Source organism: Mauremys mutica, chromosome 8 (assembly GCF_020497125.1).
Source record: "Mauremys mutica isolate MM-2020 ecotype Southern chromosome 8, ASM2049712v1, whole genome shotgun sequence".
Classification (NCBI taxonomy): domain Eukaryota; kingdom Metazoa; phylum Chordata; order Testudines; family Geoemydidae; genus Mauremys; species Mauremys mutica.
Window position 1 is genome coordinate 98562589 of NC_059079.1, and position 18231 is coordinate 98580819.

Here is an 18231-nt window from a genome sequence, read left to right on the forward strand (position 1 = left end):
TGTCTGTTTCCTGAAACCTGGCTTCCTCCTGAAACATGCTTGCATATATTATACCAGAGCTATCAACTGCAGCAAAATCTTTGGGCACAGTCAGATGATCTGTAGCAAACACCACTTTTGTGACATGTAGTTTAATAAGATTTACAGATGTTTGGTGGACATCACAGATTCCCTCACTCCCCGTTACCCAGACAAATTCCAGTTTATCATACTTTGCAAGTCCCCAGTCCTCAATTATGTCTCCATTATTCTTGTTGGAAGTAGTATGTACTATCATTGTTTTAGCTATAATGCCACAAGGGATATAAAAAGTTACTGGAAATATATCATATGTGCTGTCCATATTAGCATCTTCTGGGCCTGAACCTACAGGATTTGAACCATCAGTCCTTTCCATTAAAATAAAATAACACAGTATTGTACAGTAGGGACCATTAGATCTAATCTGACCCCCATAGCATTTCACCCTGTTACCCTGTATTGAGCACAATAACTTTTTTGGCTAGAGCATATCTTCTAGAAAGGCATCCAGTCTTGATCTGAAGACTTCAAGAGACAGAGAATCCATCACTTCCCTGGACAGTTTGTTCCAATGGTTACTCACCATCACTGTTCAAAAATTTGTGGCTTTAACAGAATGGCTTTAACTTTCAACCATTGGCTTTTGTCATGCCTTTCCCCTAGGCTGAGGCCTCTTAATCTGAGTTGGTTACAACTAAAGATAAGTGAATACTAAATAATTTGACAAATTTCACTCTTTTGTCCATGAATTATCCATGAACAGATTTAAGAATGTTAGAAGGTACTTGTCATGCAAAATTATTCACGAATTCACTCAGTGATTAATTCTTGGGCTGCAGAGCATTCAAACTGTGAACACTCAACTATCCAATTCACAGCTTTTGCTATGTTGGTTAATTACATGGCATGTTTCTGTTCCCTGACTGAATAATTTCTACAACTAAAAATTAGCCTCTCAATTGAATATTAGATTATAAAACTGGCAATTCTCACAATGTTCCTTAGCAAACAAAAATTAGAATTAAATATGCAATACAATAAACATTAACTTTTAGCAAATGTGCAAGACTTGAGCTACAATTTTGCTTTGTGTGTGTATTTTCACAAGTCAAACTTCAGCACTTGAATGTTGCTGGAAGCAAATACAAAATACTAGAAATGTAGGGCAGGAAGGGACCTCGAGAGGTCATCTAGTCCTTACCTCTGTGCTGAGGCAGGGCCAAATATCCCTAGACCATCCCTGACAGGTGTTTGTCTAACTTGTTTTTTAAAACCTCCGGTGATGGGGGATTCCACAACCTCCCTTGGAAGCCTATTCCAGAGCTTAACTACCCTTACAGTTAGAAAGTTTTTCCTAATGTCTAACCTAAATCTCCCTTGCTGCAGATTAAGCCAATTGCCTCTTGTCTTGTCCTACCTTTGGTGAACACGGCGAACAATTGATCACTGTCCTCTTTATAGCAGCCCTTAACATATTGGAAGGCTTATCAGATCCCCCCTCAGTCTTCTTTTCTCAAGACTAAAACTCCCAGTTGTTGTTGTTTTTTGAACTTTTCCTCACAAGTCAGGTTTCCTAAACCTTTTATCTTTTTTGTTTCTCTCCTCTGGATTCTCTCCAATTTGTCAACATCTTTCTTAAAGTGTGGCACCCAAAACTGGTCCGAGTGCTCCAGCTGAGGCCTCATCAGTGCCAAGTGAAGCTGGACAATTACCTCCCGGGTATTATGTATGACAATCCTGTTAATATACCCAGAATTATATTAGCCTTTTTGGCAACTGCATCACATTTTTGGCTCATCTTCAGTGTGTGATCCATTATAACCCCCCAGATCCTTTTTTGCAATAGTACTGTGCCTAGCTAGTTATTCCCCATGTTGTAGTTATGCATTTGATTTTTCTTCATAAGTGTAGCAATACTTAGCACTTCTCTTTAGTGAATTTCATCCTATTGATTTCAGAGCAATTCTTCAATTTGTCAAGGTCATTTTGAATTCAAGTCCTGTCCTTTACAGTGCTTGCAACCCTCCCTTGGTGTCATCTGCAAATTGTATAAGCAGACTCTCCACTCCATTATCCAAGTCAGTAATGGAAATGTTGACTAGTGCCAGACGCAGGACAAATTCCTGAGAGACTCCACTAGTCATGTCCCCCCAGCTAGACAGCAAACCATTCTCTGAGTATGCTCTTTCAGCCAGTTGTGCACCCACCTTATTACAGTTCCATCTAGACCATATTTCCCTAGTTTGTTTATGAGAAATGTCATATGGAACATTGTCAAAAGCCTTACTAAAATCAAGATATATCACATCTTCACCTGCCCCCATCCACTAGGCCAGTGACCCTGTCAAAGAAGGAAATTATGTTGGTCTGGCATGATTTGTTCTTGACAAAATGATGTTGGCTGTTACTTATAACCCCATTATCCTCTAAGTCTTTACAAACTGATTGCTTAATAATTTGTTCCAGTGTCTTTCCAGGTATCTATGTTAGGCTGACTAGTCTTTAATTCCCTGGGTTCTCTGTGTTCCTCTTTTTAAAGATAGGTACTACGTTTACTCTTCTCCAATCCTCCATGTCTTCTGGAAGATAATCGCTAACAGTTTCAAGATTGGTGCAGCTAGTTCTTTAAGTACCCAAGGTTAAATTTCATCAGGCCTGCTGACTTGAATACATTTAACTTATCTGAATATTCTTTCCCTATTCTGGCTTGTGATCCTTCCCCCTTGTTTTAATATTAATTGTGTTAAGCATCTGGTCACACACAACATTTTTAATAAAGATTGAAGCAAAATGGGCATTAACACACTCAGCCTTCCAGAAGTCATCCATTATTCGCTCTCCTTCCCCACTAAGTAGAGGACCTACACTTTCCTTCATCTTTCTCTTGCTCCTAATGTATTTATAGAACCTCTTCTTATTGCCTTTTATGTCCCTTGCTAGGTGTAACTTATTTTGTGCCTCAGAATTTCTGAGTTTGCCCCTACATGTTTGTGCTTTATTTAATTTATTTATTTATTGGTACTAATCCTTAGCAATTTGTCCATGTTTCCACTTTTTAAATTTTCAGGTAATTAAAGAGCTCCTGGCTTCAGTAATATTGGCCTCTTCCTCTCTATCCTTTGCATCATGATAGTTTGCTGTTATGCCTTAAATATTGTCTCTTTCAGAAACTGCCAGCTTTCCTGAATTCCTTTTTTCCTTAGATTTCTCTTCTTATGGGACCTTACCTACCAGTTCTGAGTTTCTTAAAGTGTGCTTTTTTGAAGTCCATTGTCCTTATTCTGCTGCTTGAGTGTGCCACATGTCACAACAATGTTCAAATCAAAGTTCTTTAAAATTCAAACCAGTATTTTTTTTTAAAAAATCTGCTATTTGTTCCAATCTGGTTACTATATATATTATAATGTAATCTAGTCATATTAAGCCAAACTGACTGAATAATCTCATATATACAGACAAAAATGTAATGTTGGTAAAAGAGCCCATCTGGTCATTAGTTGCAGTGTTTATTCTGTGCATATTAAAGCCCAACAGAATACTTGAGATGTAATTTAAATTGAGTGGATTATGTGAACCCAGCTTCAGCTTTAAATGGGGTATTGCAATTTTAGTATGTAATTAAACAGGACACATTTTAAGCTGTGAGTCTTTAAGTATGTGGCAAATGGCCTCAGTCATTAGCATGGCTTCGTGGCCAATGGGAAAGTGATTAATTCAGCTCCTTTTTCAACTGTACAAAGAACCCCAACATGACATTATTCATCTTTAAAACCATACTTTCAGAGTCTGGCTTTGAGAGACACTCGCTAAGTTTAGCATTTGCAAGGGTGAAATCACCAGAGAGAAAAAAAAAATACATTCAATTGCTTTCTATGGCATTTTTTTCCAGTTCCAACACTAGGTGGGAGTTTTCTCTGCAGTTTGATCAGCTTTACCTCAGCACTACATGAGCTTTTCTGTTCCAGTTCAGCCTGCTCTGAGTTCAGGTTCTGCTCTAAACTCTAAAACCTCTGCAGTTAGCTCCCAGTTCCTGATCACATGGCACACAAAAAAGCCTGGTAGGAAGAGTCACGGGTTTAGCACTTGGGTCACTTGTTCCTTTTGGCAAATATGTTCAGCCTTTGTAAATCCTGCTTGGAGTCTTTTTGTTCTGTCTGTACAGCGCCTAGCACAATGGGGTCATAACTGGGGCTGCCAGGTGCTATGGTAATACAAAAAAGTGACACACAGGGAGTGACCACAAAAAAAATGAAATGATTGTACACAGCCCTGGTCCTCCCAAAGCTCTTCACAACTATAACCACACAACACACTGAAACAGAGCCACCTCCGTAGTGAAGAATGGTAGCCAAGCGGTGCACAGCAAGGAGGACAATAAGAACGTTGTGGCCCCTGGGGCTAAGTCCTGCTCTTACAAGAAGCACCTCGAGATCTCTAATGCCTCCTCACAGTAGGACCTCATTAGTTACAGAAAGAGCTTGTTTAAATCTATTCTTGTCTCTCCCCCTCTCCCTCCCAGCCTCCCTCTTATTGAGAATAAGGGAGGTGATTATTATGGCCTTCCCTAGCATGCATTGCGATCTAGTCTCCCCTTGAAGACAACACCTCACAGAGTTCCCTGGTTTGGGGCTCAGCCAAGATCAGGGTCGTGCCTGGCCTGTAGCCTCCTTTAAAGGGCTTGAAATTAAACAAGGGTTTCGAACTGTCAGAGGAGTGAAGTTCTGGAACAGCCTTCCAAGGGGAGCAGTGGGGGAAAAACCTAACTGGTTTCAAGCCTGAGCTTGATCAGTTTATGGAGGGGATGGTATGATAGCTTGCCTAGGATGGTATTTGGCCCATCTGTGATTGCTAGTAGCAAATAACCCCAACTGCCAGAGGTGGAACACTAGATGGGGAGGGCTCTGAGTTACTACAGATAATTCTTTCCCAGGTGTCTGGCTGGTGGGTCTCATCCACATGCTCAGGGTCTAAGTGATCACCATCTTTGGGGCTGGGATGGAATTTTCCCCGTCAGGTTGGCAGAGACCCGGGGAGGGGGGGGTCACCTTCCTCTGCAGCATGGGGCACGGGGTCAGTTTTGGTATGAATCTAGAGTCAATGGTGGATTCTCTGTAACCGGAAGTCTTTAAATCGTGATTTGAGGTCTTCAGTAACTCAGCCAGAGGTTATAGGTCTATTTCAGGAGTGGATGGGTAAGGTTCTGTGGCCTGCAATGAGCAGGAGATCAGACTAAATGATCACAATGGTCCCTTCTGGCCTATGAGTCTCTGAGAATGCCCTGCATCAAATACCCAGCCAGGGGCCCACATGATGTATTTACATGGCCCACACACATTTTCAGATTTTGCTGAATCTAAGTTTTTGATTTTAAAGAAAGTTTCTAGCCCTCATGGTTACAAAGAAAAGCTTCCAAATGTGAATCAACCGTTGTTTTCCTGAGTTTGCAGGCAGCTGCAACCATGACTCTATGGTATACTATTTGCTAATCCCCATTCTCATTGGAATGTTGATCCTAAAGCCAAATGATGACATTTTACACCTCTGCATTAACTATTTAATCACTGATTATTTTAGCCAACAGAACAGAGATGAAGGGAATCCACAAGGGGCAAATCAGCAGTTGCTGTGGGTTAGTGTAGAATGCACAGGGAAGACCAAAGCATAAGCACAGGTGGGGAAGGACGAGAGTAACAGAAAGGAAGATGGAGAAGGAAAAGAAGCAAAGGTCAGGAATAGCAGTTCTCTTAGAGGTGAGACTATTTTCCCATGGGGTAATTATTGAACATGATTTATAAGTAATAATTAAAAGCTTAATTATTAGATAATGGCTGCCATCTAGCCTTGATCTTTATACAGCCTCCTATTGGCATCAGTGGGAGGTCTGCTGTGGACTGATGATGGCACGCAGTCCTAGATTTACACCCCAATGTAGGAACTATAATTAAAAATGGAATCCACCCTGCTCGGACTGGACCTTTCATAGAGAGCGTACAGCCTTTGCCAGTGCTCCTCTATCTATCTAAGGTGCTTATATAGCTCTCATTACTATAGTATCTGAATACCTTACAATCTTTACCATTTTTATCCTCACAATGTCCCTGAGAGAGAGAAAAGTACCCTTCTGTTTGGGGAGCTGAGACACTAAGGGACTTCTTCAAGGTCACATGGGAAGTCTGCAATAGAGGAGGAATTTGAACCCACATCTCCCAATGACTAGGCTAGTGCCCTAGCCACTAGTCCATCCTGCCTCACTTCCTGGGGCTTATCCATTCACCACTCCTTGTTTCCCTGCCCTTAATTGCCTTTGTTGTTTCTCCTGCCACATTATTCAATGGGCAAATTTCCCTAGATTTTCAGTAAAGTTTTGGATATCACTTAACATAGGCACTGACTCCATGGGTGCTCCGGGGCTGGAGCACCCACAGGGAAAAATTGGTGGATGCTCTGCACCCACCGGCAGCTCCCCGCCCCACCTCCCCACCCCAGCTCACCTCTGCCTCTGCTCCGCCTCCTCCTCTGAGCGCATCGCCACATCCTGCTTCTCCTCCCTCCCTCCCTCCCAGCACATGCGCCACGAAACAGCTGTTTTGCACGGCAAGCCTGGGAGGAAGGGGAAAGGAGGGGGAACGCAGCGCACTTGGGGGAGGAGGTGGGGCCAGAGATTTGGGGAGGGGTCCAGGAGGGGCAGAGTTAGGGCGGAGACTTTAGCATAGGGGTGGAGTGAGGGCGGGGGCACAAGCTCCCACCGGCACAGAAAAAAGATCTCAATGTCATGAGTTGTTAATACCCTCCATATAGATAATATATAGGCAAAGCAAACAGGATTCTTTGGGTAGGTTTGCCAGTATTATTTTACAAGGACTAATGCAGCTAGCAGAACTGATTAATTTCTAAAAATACATTTTCCTTTAAAAGAATACATTCATTCTTCAGCTCCATTATATTCTTTAATCACCTTTGAGCCCAATTCTTCAGAGTGTAAAAGGAATATACAATGCAAGATGTTCCAGATCCTTAAGGACTAAGATAAAATTTTGCTATGGTTGCTAAGATAACACAACTTTAATTACTACTAGATAGTCTCATTTTGTTAGCCATCAATTTTCACTGTGGTGCCAGTACAGCAGTACTGAGAAATGGTAAAGATGTATTAGATTGTTGAATCTCCCTTCAAAGGTAAAATAGAATTTCCCCATATTCATAGATTCCAAGGGCAGAAGGGACTATTGTGATCATCTAATCTGACCTCCTGTGCAAAACAAGTCATAGAACTTCCCCAAAATATTCCTGGAGTATATATTTTAGAAAAACATCCAGTCTTGATTTAAAAATGGTCAGTGATGGAGAATCCACTATAACCCTTGGTAAGTTGCGCCATTGGTTAATTACTTTCACTTAAAAATGTACATCATATTTCCAGTCTGAATTTCTCTAGCTTCAATTTACAGCCATTGGCTCATGTTATACCTTTCTCTGCTAAATACAGAGGTTTCCGGTTTCTAACATTATACATATTACCTTAAGGGAATTTTTCACACCAGTTGCCCTTCCCAAATCACCTAGAGCCCAACCCATGGAGGGGCTTCTGTATTTTGGAAAAGGGGAGGCATATGCCCCAAGATCCACAGTTCCTGGTTCCCGTTCACTTAAATTACTGCAGGGAAGCAGAGAGCCCAGAGTATAGTAACTCAGCCTGTGGATTCAACCAGCACTAGGTTTATATTTGAAGCTCTCATTGTACAGGATTTTTTTATTGATTGATTTTATTTTATTTTTACATTTTGCAACACAGCAGCTTTCTGTTCAAAGAACTCCAAATATTATGACTGGGCAAACAAAGCCTTAGCTAACTGTTACAAGAAGCATGCGGATGTAAGGTTAGGAGCTAAGGGTGAATGATTTATAGAGGCAGCAGATCGCAAGGAGAAAATATCTTTTCATAGCTCTTAGGACAACCCTTGGCATCAATTAAAGCTAGGTATCAAGTGTGTACGTAATCACATACTGCGTATGAAATGTGAAGGCTGCATTAGCAAAAGACAAATCATTGTTTGCAGCTGAAGCCATGGATTGTTCCATGAAAGATGCATTTGTTCTCCAAGATGATAGACTACGGCTAAGCTGTGAAAAAAGAAGTGCTCTGAGGTGCACATATCGCTCCATTCAAGAAAGCGTGTTCATGCCACGTCGCTGTGAAGGTCTGTCCCCATTTCCACTGTAAGCCCCTTGGGAGGCAGGGGTTTTACAAGACAGCTGTCAAAATGCACCATTCTTGGCTGAAAGTCACATAACAGACCATCACTTAGGGGTATAGGAATGCAATTGAGAAATGTTACCTAGAGTTAGTGATGGGGATTGCTAGGACCTATTGTTTATCTGGGGATTAAACCCTTCTGATATTGTATAATATTAAGAGAATGGAGGAATGCTGCAGGATGAAACTCAGAACTAGCCAAGAAGCTCAGGCTCAGGTTCAGGTTCCTGTTTGCTGTTTAAGTAAAGAATAAAGGCAAACACCAGGATGGGAAGTGAGTTGTGAAGGGAAACTTTAAGATACAGACTTTCCTCTCAGCTGGGAGACAGATCAGTGGCAGTGTGGAAACAAGGCTAAGTCACTGGCAGATGTTCAGTCTATGCAAGGTACACTGGGACAGGATTTGGTTGGCTTTGTCACCACATGTTTACTGACACCTCCCCTAGTCTCTGGAAAGTATCAGAGACTTCCAAAAATTGTGACTTTTTTTTCATTCTGACTTCCAGAAGAAAAAGGAGGAATTCAATGCTTAGCACTGACAGCAGATTCCAAATAAATGTAAATACACGGGCAGCAGGGAATAGTCAGTTTCCCTCTCTCTTTTTTTTTTTTTTTAATAATTACTACAAAGATGTGGCAGAAGCTAACAAAAAAGAACAACAGAGGATTTGAAGTTCCCATATATTTTAGCTCTTTAATTCATTAATAGTGGTTGGCACTAGCAATATCTATTTTCTTTTGATCTTCAGAATCTTTTTCCATCATTAAATGATAGATATTCACAACCCTCTTCAGAGACATTCTCTTAGTTTTGTGAAACTCAGGCAGAAAGACTAAGGGCAACATTTTCCAGAGTGGTCACCAATTTTAGGTGGTATTTCTGGGTCTCAATTCAAGCACCCTATGTTACTGGACACTTTAGAATACTTAAACTTGGCTTGACTGTAGAGGAAGTCAGCGTCAGAGCCAAGATCAGAGTTTAGGAACTTAGTCCTTCACTGGATACCTCTAAGTTTTGGACCTATGCTCAGCTCACTAAGCCCTATCATTTTATTTGTACTGCTGGACTACAATATGTTGCCTCAATATGAATAAGGACATGGACACTTTTGAATAGAAGTCTACAGGATATTTAAATTTTAGACCACACTAGAATGGCAGGTGAGTTTTTCTAGGTTCTCACTCCTGTATACAAACAATTTCTGAATTGTCATTAAAAAATTGCAATTTAATTCAAGGCCATTTTGTACAACTAAGATTTTTGTTTTTCCTTAATTTTTCAGAAAAATAACAGTTTTTGAATTGAAGGAGGCAATGTTTTGAAATTCTCCATCAACTTGAAATTTCACAATTTGAAACTTGAAGAGTTACAAGACTTTCCCTTGAAAACAGGATTGTTCTGGACTAAAATTCTGTCTGAAACAGACATTTTCAATTTAAAGAATCCTGATTCCAAGCATATTCACAAAACTATAGCAGTTTGGTGAAGTAAAAAGAATACATCAGAGCATCCCATGCTGAGCTTTATACTGAATTCCACCAGGAATATTTCTCATCAGCCTAGCCATTTAATCCCAGTTGAGGATATGGTGTTATGATGATAAGAGCAAGCATGAGGCAATAGTGTCTGAATATGCAGAGGACCAGTTTTCAGACAATAATTTGGCTCCTTTTTAAACAGAAACTAAATGGAACAGAAAAACTTTGAGGACATCGGTTATGCTGTGGAAGAGTCTCTCAGAGGAGGTGACAGAAACCTTATCCATTAGAATATTTAAACACTTGTTTATGTACAGTTTGGAACAATCCTACACTTGCATGGGGATATACAAGATAATAGTTTGCACTTATAGTACTGTTTCATCCATAGATCTCAAAGCACTTTATGAATATGGGTAAGTATAATTATATCTGAGGTTATGAGCAGATTCCATCCACCTCTGTTCTGAATCTGTTGCGGGACTGCCTGGATGTTTTTTATACTGTGTTATACCACTGTCTCCTTGGACATCCATGGCCTCTCTCTCCACGCACTCCTCCTTAGACAGTCAGCACAGGTTGATTCTAGCAACCTGGTCAAATCATTGTATTTGGCACCCACTAACGATTACCGTACCACACTGCAATTTCAGTCTTCTGTGAATGTCGTCTACTCATAGCCTTGGCCCTACCCAACCTTGGCCAAGGAAAAAGGAGATGATGATGATGATGATTCCCACCTTCCAGAGGGGAAAATGGAGGCACCAAGTGCTTAAGTCATCTGCCCAAGTCACATAGGGAGGCAGGCAAACTCCTTCCTCTTGTCCCTACGCTTAGTCCAGTATGTCACTCCTATTGCATTATGTAGTGTCTTCTGCATCTCTAGTATCTTAGAGAAACAGGTTCCTCATGTTTTCAAATGTTGACTGGGCAAAATGAGGCCCTGTGCTCAACTTGCCTGTTTTAGTCCTGGGGAGGGGGGGAATATTCCTGCGTATGGCCCTCAATGGGCTAGTGCCAGCACTGCTGATGGCTGTTTGTAATGTGGAAGTGGCAGAGATGTTTGTACCAGCAGTGCTGCATTGGAGAAGCTTTAGCTGCCACATAAACACCATCTGCCCCAAGGAGCTTACAACCCAGCGCAGTCCCAGTGGGAGCAATTCGGCCCCACAGAGCTCACACAAGGGCTGTGCAGGGATCTCAGAGAAGTCGCTATTTGGAGGGGTGAGCTGTGGAGGAGGAGGAGTGGGAGATCACATAACAGCAGGAAAGAAGGGAGAGGCTGTTGTATGCAGAAGGGGCAGCATAGAAGTGATGGGGAGAAGGTTCCCAAGGGGTGGTAAGGAGACAGGCGTGGGCTGAGCAGGAGGAGATGTAAGCAGGAGCAGACCTGGGTAGGGCCCCCCAGGGGAGGAGAAGCCTAACTGATGCAGGCGGCACAGGAAGGGCAGCACAGGGATCAGGAGGAGTGAGTGACATGGGCAGAGAGGAAGACTATTTTAGCTGCAGCACTGTGGCTGGACTGAGGGCGGAGGCAGTGAGGTGGCAGCTACAGGAGTCAAGGGGTGAGATTCCCCTGCTCTTTGCCTTGGTTTTGTGGGAGGTGGGCGGGGGAAAGAATGGGGAAGAGAGGACCGAATGGCAGACTGGATTAGGGGAACATGGGGGAGTAAACGGTAACATAGAGGTTGCAAGCCTGGGTGGCCATGAGTTCAGGGACAGAGAGGGAGCAGAAGGGGAATCAAAGTGTACTGCTTGAGATCCTCAGGAGACCATCACTCTAGGAAGGCAGAGCATTCGGATACAGGGCACAGGCTGCATTCCTGCCCCTCCCACCACCTGCCTGCAACAGATGGTTCTGCCGTCTTCTTAGCAGCCACATAAGGTTTGGCCTGCAGGGCTGTGGCGATGAGCCTCCAGAAACTGTTCTTGGGTCAGACGGCAAAACCTTGTTGATTTGATGGAAAATGGAAGACTCTGATTGGTACTGGAGTGAGAGTGAGAGAAAAAACCCAGGCTCACAGAGTGCCTGTAGCGGTGTGAAGACTCACCGGCATGGCACTTCCTGCTGGTCGTCCTGGGAATTAGCTCTTCCAGCCCAGAACACCTTCTGCGGGCCGGTGTCTCACCTGCCCCTCTGTGTTAGGATTCTGCCCCCCAGCAGTACCCCCACACTCTGGGTCTCCCCTCCCTGGGGAACCCCAACCCTCTAAACCCACCTTGCCTCAGTGGCTACTGCCAGTTGTTATCTAGCCCCCACTCACTGGGGCAGACTGCAGTCTGTAAACCACTCATCATCGGCAAGGGGGTTAGGACCTGCTGCTTTTGTCTATCTCTGGGCTGCCCCTCTCCAGCCCCAGTACCGTTTTTAGGCCCTTTTCAAGGCCTGCAGCCTGGGGTTTTTCCAGGCTGGAGCTCCCTCTGCCCTTCCCCAGCACTGCTCCACCTCAGGTACCCTTCTCTCGCAGACAGCCAGGTCATAAGAACATAAGAACATAAGAAAGGCCGTACCGGGTCAGACCAAAGGTCCATCTAGCCCAGTATCTGTCTACCGACAGTGGCCAATGCCAGGTGCCCCTGAGGGAGTGAACCTAACAGGCAATGATCAAGTGATCTCTCTCCTGCCATCCATCTCCATCCTCTGACGAACAGAGGCTAGGGACACCATTCTTACCCATCCTGGCTAATAGCCATTTATGGACTTAGCCACCATGAATTTATCCAGTCCCCTTTTAAACACTGTTATAGTCCTAGCCTTCACAACCTCCTCAGGTAAGGAGTTCCACAAGTTGACTGTGCACTGCGTGAAGAAGAACTTCCTTTTATTTGTTTTAAACCTGCTGCCTATTAATTTCATTTGGTGACCCCTAGTTCTTGTATTATGGGAATAAGTAAATAACTTTTCCTTATCCACTTTCTCAACATCACTCATGATTTTATATACCTCTATCATGTCCCCCCTTAGTCTTCTCTTTTCCAAGCTGAAGAGTCCTAGCCTCTTTAATCTTTCCTCATATGGGACCCTCTCTAAACCCCTAATCATTTTAGTTGCTCTTTTCTGAACCTTTTCTAGTGCTAGAATATCTTTTTTGAGGTTAGGAGACCACATCTGTACACAGTATTCGAGATGTGGGCGTACCATGGATTTATATAAGGGCAATAATATATTCTCAGTCTTATTCTCTATCCCCTTTTTAATGATTCCTAACATCCTGTTTGCTTTTTTGACCGCCTCTGCACACTGCGTGGACATCTTCAGAGAACTGTCCACGATAACTCCAAGATCTTTTTCCTGACTCGTTGTAGCTAAATTAGCCCCCATCATGTTGTATGTATAGTTGGGGTTATTTTTTCCAATGTGCATTACCTTACATTTATCCACATTAAATTTCATTTGCCATTTTGTTGCCCAATCACTTAGTTTTGTGAGATCTTTTTGAAGCTCTTCACAAAGGTCCTTCTCACTCTCAAGAAGCCAGAGAGAGAGCTTCTTTTCAGCCTCTGGCCCTCAGCCCTCTTATAGGGCCAGCTGTGGCCTGATTGGGGCGTGGCCACAGCTATGGCTGCCAGGGGCGGCTCTAGCTTTTTTGCCGCCCCAAGCACGGCAGGCAGGCTGCCTTCGGCGGCTTGCCTGCAGGAGGTCCCCGGTCCCACGGATTCGGTGGCTTGCCTGAGGAAGGTTCCCAGTCCCGTGGATTCAGCGGCACGCCTGCAGGAGGTCCGTCGGTCCCGCAGCTTCGGGATGTTAATGAGGAATCTCTGGCACCTCTGCCGCCGCCGAATTACCGCCAAATCCGTGGGACCGACGGACCTCTGCAGGCATGCCGCTGAAGGCAGCCTGACTGCCGCCCTCGCAGGGACCGGCAGGGCGCCCCCCCCCCGCGGCTTGCCGCCCCAGGCACGCGCTTGGTGCGCTGGTGCCTGGAGCCGCCGCTGGTGGGTGCTTCCCCAATCAGCCTAGCTTTTCCCCAACACAGCCGTCTCCAGGGCTGCTTTAACCCCTTCACGGCTGGAGCGGGGTGACCACACCACTACTGTGCCCTTTTGGTTCTGCTGGAAGAGGAATCTCTGGCACCTCTGCTGCTGCCTACAAATATCACAAGCAGCAGCTTAATATATACTGCTCTACCTCATCCGACATAGAGCTCTCCTACATAAGCAACAAAGCGTGTGACCCTCTACTATTCAGTTCCACAAGCCCTGCATTTGGTTGATTGTCTTAAGAGGGTTTTCTAGATATCAGTGAGCCTTCTTAGCTCCCAGTAATTGCTCCTATCTGACGCTGCAATTCACAGATACAAAGTCACTGCTTGTGTATGCCATCTGGTGGTTCATGGTAGATTTCACTGTACACTCCAAAAATCATTCTTTCCTCTGAAACTAATTTTTCCACTCTGTCTATTTGGAAAAGGGCAACTATAGTGCCCATCTATAAAAAGGGAAATAAAGACAACCCAGGGAATTACAGACCAGTCAGCTTCACTTCTGTACCTGGAAAGATAACGGAGCAAATAATTAAGCAAACACCTAGAAGATAATAAGGTGATAAATAACAGTCAGCATGGATTTGTCAAGACAAATCATGTCAAACCAACCAGATAGCTTTCTTTGACAGGGTAACAAGCCTTGTGGATAGAGAGGAAGCAGTAGATGTGGTATATTTTGACTTTAGTAAGGCTTTTGATACTCTTTCGCATGACCTTCTCATAACAACCTAGATGGAGCTACTATAAGATGGGTGCATAACTGGTTGGAAAATCGTTCCCAGAAAGTAGTTATCAGTGGTTCACAGTCATGTTCTAAGGACATTATGAGTGGGGTCCCACAGGGATCAGTTCTGGGTCCGGTTCTGTTCAACATCTTCATCAATGATCTAGATAATGGCACAGAGTACACTTATAAAGTTTGCAGATGATACCAAGCTGGGAGGGGTTGCAAGTGCTTTGGAGGATAGGGTTAAAATTCAAAATGATTTCGACAAACTGGAGAAATGGTCTGAATTAAATAGGATGAAATTCAATAAGGACAAATGTTCCTTCCTAACTGGAGTGCTTTGCAGTCGGTTGCACACATTCAAAATAGGAAATGACTGCCTAGGAAGGAGTACTGCAGAAAGGGATCTGGGGGTCATAGTGGATCACAAGCTAAATATGAGTCAACATAGCAAGAAAATTACAAGGAGTCTGGTGGCACCTTAAAGACTAACAGATTTATTTGGGCATAAGCTTTCGTGGGTGAAAAAACCTCACTTCGTTGGAATAGATACTGAATAAGCAGGGCCAGCTTTTCCACTCTGTTCTGAAAGAGCTTGTTTTAACTAGAAAGTTAGTTTGTGTTAGAACTCAACCTTGAGGAAATGTGTTACTGACATGAAGTTGAACAGGAGGATGTTGAAATGTGGACAGGGACAAGCTGTATTTAACTTTATGTCAGATGGCGAGGTTAAACGTATAGTTCTATGCAATAGAAATGCACCATGTTACTGACCAGACAGAAGCAGCTATGTGCCTATTACAAAGTGTGTAAGTTACTGAGTGGGAAGAAATCCTGGTGTCTAAACATGTGCTAATATTCAGGTAATAGCCCCGGTCTGCCATCTAGTGGCAGTAATATTTAATGCCTTTTGTATCTTCATACAGTAGGGCCAGAAATAGCCGGAGCTGTTTGTGATAGCAAAAAATAGACGCCTCTGGCTTGGTGTGGTGCTGCAGAACTATGAGAGAAAGCTCATTCAGTCAAGCTCCCTGCCTTCTGCACTCTGTTATTCCCAGTTCACTCCAGTCTGTCTGCAACTTAAGTGACCCCCTCCAGCCAATGCTGCAAACCCCATGGGATTTACTTGGGGTTGGAGAATGTCCCCTGCATGACTTTCAGGAGGAAGAGAGAGGGCTGTCTTTGGTCTGGCCTGCTGAACAAGCTAAACAATTTGAGTGAATTCCCTGCAGTGTTGGGGTAGGAAACCCTTTTGTTCTCTTACCCAAGGTCAGCTGATGCGGCTAGACTTTGTTTAACTTTGCTAAGAGGCTCCATTCCTGATCACCAGGGGAATGGGTTACTCTACAGGCTGCATATCTGTCCTTCTCTCCTCCTTGGATGACCGCTCCCTTTCACAGCTAGCAGCCAGCAGGAGAGAGCCTTATAACACTGCTACTTTAACATTCTTGCTTTGCTGAAAGATGTTTAGCCACCCAAGGCAGAAGTGAGCCCCCTGCACTGGGACTGTGGCAGATTCCTAGAGGAACACCGAACATCCTTCTGAGAGATGGACGGCCACCTATGACCAACCAACTGGAATGAAGTAAGGCAAAGTGACTACGCTGGAATCCTACAGCTACATTTCACCCTCACAACTGAGAATGGCCCACAGGAGCTATTTAATGCTATTTGTTATTAGTTTTACACTATTGTGAATCTGAGCTTAATGGGGTCAGAGTACTGGCCACTGGGTGAGGTTGCCAACTTTCAACTCACAGAAATACGAACATCCTTGCCCCACCCCCTGCCCCACCCCTCCTCCAGGGCCCTACCCCCGCTCACTCCATCCCCCCTCCCTCTGTCGCTTGCTCTCACCATCCTCGCTCACTCGCTTATTTTCACCGGACTGAGGCAGGGGTTGGGGTGTGGGAGGGGGTACAGGCTCTGGGCTAGGTGGGGCCGGGGATGGGGAGTTTAGGGTTCAGGAGGGGGCTCCAGGCTGTGGGGTGGAGCCAAGGGGTTCAGAGTATAGGAGGGTGCTCTGGGCTGAGACAGGGGGTTGGGGTGTGGCAGGGGGTACAGGCTCTGGGCTGGAAATGCAGGTTCTGGGGTGGGGCCAGAAATGAGGGGTTATGGGTGCAGGAGGGGGCACCGGTCTGGGGCAGGGGGTTAGGGTGTGTGCGGGGGTGAGGGCTCTAGCTAGGGGTGCAGGCTCTGGAGTGGGACTGGGGATGAGGGGTTTGGGGTGCAGGAGAGAGCTCTGGGCTGGGATCGAGGGGGTTGGAGGATGGGAGAGGGATCAGGGAGCACATCCCAAGCACCAGCCAATGGGAGCTGCAGAGCCAGTGCTTGAGGCGGGGACAGCATGCAGAGACCCCTGACTGCCCTTATACACAGGCACCAGAGGGGGACATGCCGCTGCTTCCAGGACCTCCGCAGAGCCAGGGCAGGCTGCACCGCCAACCAGACTTTTAACGGCCCAGTCAGCAGTGCTGACCAGACCCACCAGGATCCCTTTTTGACGGGGTATTCCGGTTGAAAACCAGATACCTGGCAATCCTCCTCCCTGGGTTCTCTCTGACTCGGTCACTTGTTCATTCGGGCTTGATTGTGAGAGGACATTGTAGTCCATTAGCTCCTAGAGGCCCCAGCGGCTCGGGTCCCATTCTGCTAGACACTGAACAAAGGTAAGAGACAGAGCTGCTTCAATGAGCTTACAATCCAAGTAAGCAGTTGGAAGTGCTTAGCAGCAACCAGGTGACAACACCAGGAGGCCTATGGTAAGTCAGAGAGGCTATGTGTAAAGCACTTATGATAATTCACCTACATCAGTGTTGTGAATTTAGGCTTTTTCCTCTCGCTCTCATCAATTTAGTATCTGGGCACCTTGCATACATTAGCTAATGTATGCTCACAATCCCCTCTGATACAGCAAACTGTTGTTATCCCCTTCTACAGATGGAAGCACGAAAAGGTTAGGTGACTTGCCCACAGTCACACAGGAAAACTGTGACAGAGCCAGAAACAGATCCCAGCTCTACGGAGCCCCACTTCTGTGCCTCACCTACAAACCCATTATTATTAGGGCTTCCGCTACAGTTCCTTTGGCTTATCCATTAAACCTACCTTTTTCTACATCCACTCTGCCCTAAATTTTCTTCTTGTGTTATCCTGTCTGTTCAAAGTACCATTGCTCACAACTAGGTAATTTAGGATGCTTGCTTAAGAGAATCTAGTTCAGTAGTTTCCCCTCCTCAACATAATTTCTTTTTGGCAGTTCCCTTCCCTCTCCCTCATCTTTTGTCTCACTTTTTACCACCTTAAGTATTGTTATTGTTCAAAAAGGAAATTTAAAATTCCTCATATTGTAGTGGGCAAGCTTCTGCTGGAATAATTGTTCCTGTCTGTAAATGAATGAGCTGCACTTGTTTTCAAAAAAGATTTTGAAATGTTGTAGAACAGGGAATCCAGTTGTTCCATCCTGCACTCTACATCCTACATGCTTAATCAGTCTTTGCTCTCAGCAGTTCCAGGACAGAGATTCCTAAAATGATCTGTAGACCAATGGTGACATGCTGGTGATCACAGAGCTGTCTTGGACCAAGGGGTGTGTCTCTATCTCATCTCCAGCTGCTGCATCACATTAAACGCAATTAAAGGTGTTAAATGTGGGGGAGGGATAGCTCAGTGGTTTGAGCATTGGCCTGCTAAACCCGGGGTTGTGAGTTCAATCCTTAAGGGGGCCATTTGGGGATTGGTCCTGCTTTGAGCAGCGGGTTGGA

The 18231-nt window shown here is 44.6% G+C and overlaps 1 long non-coding RNA gene across 2 annotated transcripts in view; it reads right to left on the reverse strand.

Annotated features, from left to right (window-relative positions):
* Positions 1-18231, reverse strand: part of LOC123375917 — a 58256-nt gene that overhangs the window by 4663 nt on the left and 35362 nt on the right. The gene's annotated exons all lie outside the window — the stretch shown is intronic.